General features: G+C 36.3%; 1 non-coding gene across 1 annotated transcript; it reads right to left on the bottom strand.

The window, feature by feature from the left end:
- Positions 1–4,259: 4,259 nt before the first annotated feature.
- Positions 4,260–4,332, bottom strand: Trnav-cac (transfer RNA valine (anticodon CAC)). The gene has a single exon. It is a non-coding gene; the product is annotated as a tRNA-Val (tRNA).
- Between the last annotated feature and the right edge of the window lie 239 nt (positions 4,333–4,571).

Below are 4,571 nucleotides of genomic sequence, written 5' to 3'. Positions count from 1 at the left end.
CAGACTTCTACATGTAAAATCCATGTATTAAAAATAAGTTATACTAATACACAATTATAACAAATCCTCAGGTGCGTTTTTTCTCCCCCCACCCCTGTTCATGTTGAATTAACTTAGAGAGCGCGTGCGTTTACAAATCTTTTGTTCGCTAACAGCTGTGGGGAATTCCCTCTTCACCCATCGAACTTTATGATTGGACAGTCTTTGTTAAGCTGATTCAACGTTAGTGCAACATTATTTTTCTGTTAAATCTTTTTCCTTTCATGAATTAATATTCTATTTATTTCTCATCAAATACAAAAAAAAAATTAATATAATAAAAATATATACTCAATTCCACACACATACGCACATCCAAACTCTACTGCAAAAAGATAATTACAGTGCTTGATACGAATCTTGTATTATTTCTTCGCAAAACTGACTTAAGGTTAGGTTAAAATCAAAAGACTTTACACATTGGTACTACTTCCCACAATAATGTCTAAAGGTTGCAGGTTATGTTACAACCTGTAACCTTTTTCTTGAATCGTGGAAACCTCTGTTATCGACATCATCAGCATTCTGGTCACCCTAGATGCGGGTAGGCCACGATTTATATACCCAAAATTTTAACTGAACTGCCACTCATGCAGTCTCGTTCTTTAATATATCGTATTACTCTTCCGCTTTGCTTGTGAGATCGACTATGATAGGTTTAAACAAGAGCAGTTACGTAAATAAACACCTTTTCATGATAACTTCCCCAATGTTTTTTCCTGCTTTTATAGAAAATTCAAAAAGGTCTAAATAGGCTTTATAATGTAAATTTAGTTAGAATAAACCCCGTGTTTACTTTTCTCTCGTATGTGTTCACGACCACAAGCATGGAGTCCACGAGAACGTGCCATGAGCTTTTATTATTGTGCAAAATGATGTTCTATTTAAATCATTTGCTGAATAAAGTTTGTATTGACAAAAAATTAAAAATGTGTAAAATAAAACGAGTCAACCTTATTACTGATAATATCAATGGAATATGCTTCGGGGAGGTGGCAATGGCGCCCAGCCAAGATATTTTTTGCAAACAAATATTCCCTCCCAGTTCATCAGAAGTCTCTTACTTTCCCTTCAGTGCTGCACGTTAGGAATTCTTCCGTTAGGATCTTGGACAGAGGTATGGCTTCTCTGGACCAATATCTTAAATAGAGGAATGATAGACATCGAATCAATCCCACTTTTGGTAATGGCGGTTTTTCATTTTACGCCATTTCGATATGATGAAATGTCTAAAAAAATGAAAGATAGTCTCTGATAATTAAAAGCAGTGGTCAGAAACCAACAACTTGAAAATTAAAAGGGTAAGATTAACACTCGTTCAAATTTAAATAATAATAATAATATATTATTATTATTATATTTGTCTAAATCCATACAAATATGTTGACTAATAAAATCCAAAGGTAAAGGGTTACAAGCAATGATCAATTAAGTATAAAAAGAAACGTTGACCAATTATAATGTTTTGTATTAAGTTTATATTATTCAATCATGAATTTTGTAAAATTATGATTTTTTATTTCTATTTTTTTTAATAATCTACCGTGAGTATCGAGAAATTTGTTCTTAACATTATCCACTCTGTCGGGGCAGTGCAATGTATGGTTGACTCCATTCAATTTTTTTACGAAAGGCATTTGTTGGTATATACATAAAACACTCCATACAATACCTCTGATCTTACGATGTTAACTCAAAACTAGTGTCCTTTGTATCAAGCTGTTACACGAATTGAATGTCATTCCTACGTGATGAAAATTCAAATTTTACTTTGAATACAAATGCGCACATCAAGCGTATCTTGCAAACAATACCCAGCTCATTTTTCTTTAGCTAAAAGAAACAATGGTATATTTTGTTGATACCGCAAACCCCGCGCACTCTGTTGTCACAACGGGCCTGCACTTCACATCGTGCAATAATATGCAACTAAACTAAAAGTGTTGCATCTTGCCCCCCCCCCCCAAAAAAAATAATAATAATAATTAAATAAAATAAAATGAAATAAAAAAGTGAAAACTAGTGCCTTTTAGCTAAGGGGGTTTCATTCCTGTGGTGTATATGTGTTTTAACGGTGGTGTAAAAGCTGATGCAGCGTGTTATCGTACTATAAATCATGTGTAAATATTTTACATTAAACCATTTTCACAAGTTTTAAGCTAACTGTACGGCTAAATGCACGTTTTTTAATGATTGGTTCCCTTCAACATTAATGAGACTGTACTAAAAAATTCTCCTTGAGAGTTACTTTGATGTAGTAGGGAGAAATGAACTACTAGAAGGGCAAATTTAAATGTATTTCACTCTAATTAAATTCAAGAAGGTCGATGTAAATTTTAATGATTTTTTCAGTGATTTCGCGGGAGACCAAGACTCTTCGGGACCTTTTACTTAAAGATGTGGCAGCAATGTCATCCCATCAATCTATACGTGTATATGTCCTTCCTTATCTCCTAGTGTTCCTCTATCTCCTCAGAGACAATTAGAGCGAGGAACTTCCAACTTTGGGGATTGATAGACCTATCATTAGTGATCATTGGGGGATGGGTATGCGCCGTAAATTAAAGAGATGCTGACGTGGGGATCTCTGGGGATGGGTCATTCTATATGTATTACATTTTCACTAATTATGTATTACGTGACTTGTTATATGCATCTTTCTACTCCGGGACCATGGAATTGATGAACGTTGAACTCAAGGGATTGATTGACCTTTTATCAGGATGTCAGGATGCCATGCATGAAAGCACATATCTTACGTAATTGTTGTCACGATTTTATGTTTCTTATAATCAAGACTTTGGCAGTAGCACAGATGTCCAGGGGATGGGTACCTGGGATGACCTACGTTGGCAGTATGCCGAAGTGCGAGGATATGCTATGGTTCCTCGTCGACACCATCTAGTTACCTGCTGAAACTTAGTTAAATCAAGGAGTTATAACAGATTCTGTTATAACTCCTTGGTTAAATGCATCAACTTTAATGACCAATGTATACAGCAATAAGAGGGGGTATGTTATTTAACCCCCCTTTACACTGAACGGCGTCCTCTCTGCGTCCCGTAGTACGGCCCCGTTTGAGATTAAAAAAAAAACAACTTTACTTGCCGACAACTGGCGGTCATTGAGCATTCATTCTGCAACCAAAGCGATGCTTGTGCCTCTTTTCTAGACCACTGCGATGCCAGTTTCCTCACAAAGGACGCAGAAAGGACGCCGTCCAGTGTAAAGGGGGCTGAATTAAATGCATATATTTGTTGAAATGTCAGCCAACTTTTAGTGAAAAGCAAATAGATTAGAAATCAGTCTGTGGAAAATCAGCATGTGGATGGCAAAACTGAACAAACACTATTAATGAGTGAGTCAAGGCACATCTACCGCAATACAATATCAGGGCCGGTGTGACAGGAATGGTAGTCCTAGTAATGGGTTCCCAAATGATAAGTCGGAGTATCGGGGTTAGTATATAGGACGAATGTCACCTGTACAAAGTAATGGGGAACGGACTACGGTTTTTAGGGGACTTCTTTTCCTGTCACACCGGTGTGACAGGAATGGTAGTCCTAAGAATGAAAGTAGACTGAAAAGCAGACGGTAACATTATGTAGTGAATGATGACAATTTGATACTCTTCATAGACTAGAAACTGATTTTATGAAACGATTAGGCTAAGATGGAAGAATACATGAGTGCATGATACATTTAAACTATAGTGCAGTAACTCTACACATGTATGTCTACATGCAGTAGTAGTAAGTTCTAGTCTTCTTTTTCTGCATTTATCAAATATCAGGCAATTCTGCGTAACACAGGAGTTTCTTTTGTACCCATTAATCTTATAAATAAAATCGTCTTACTCACGATGAAATTGCAAAAGTTCCCTAACCATTGGATTCTAAAATATTGGTACAAAGGGCACACGAGAAGAAAGTTCATTGTCGTATTCAAAGCAATAAATGGCTATAGTGTTTATAAGTTTAAAAGTTTGAAATACTAAATTAAAATACTAAGTTAAAATACTAGACGTCAAGACTGCATTCCTTTATTGTACAAGGACATGAATAACAACAGTCACGTGGAATGTTGATTGTGACAGAGAAGATACAAAACACATCAGGTGCAGCTACTGCAATCAATTGATTTCGTACATAACTGCCCAACTGAGCAGCGACCCAATTTTGTAAACATTGAGAAATGATGGTGAAAAAACGTACTTTGAATGGTTAAACTGGGGTTCGAACCCAGGACCTCTCGCGTGTGAGGCGAGCGTGATAGCCACTACACTATTGAACCGACCTGTTGCACATGTGGACGTCTTCCATAAATTGTGTTAAATGTCTTATTATTTTTTAAATAAATGATGCAGTTAAAGTCTGGGCATTACTCTATAAAACTGTGCAGACCGTCTCGTTTGGCGCAATTATCTGTCTGGCAATGTCTGTCTTTTATGCGCCATTCTGCCACAGATTAACACATTTGTAAAACACTGCATAGCTCATTTTACACATTGCAAAACCGACCACTTGCATGCA

This window comes from Lingula anatina, chromosome 4, assembly GCF_051362555.1.
Source record: "Lingula anatina isolate TDL-2025a chromosome 4, LinAna3.0, whole genome shotgun sequence".
Taxonomy (NCBI): domain Eukaryota; kingdom Metazoa; phylum Brachiopoda; class Lingulata; order Lingulida; family Lingulidae; genus Lingula; species Lingula anatina.
This window is presented reverse-complemented; position numbering and strand designations above follow the sequence as displayed.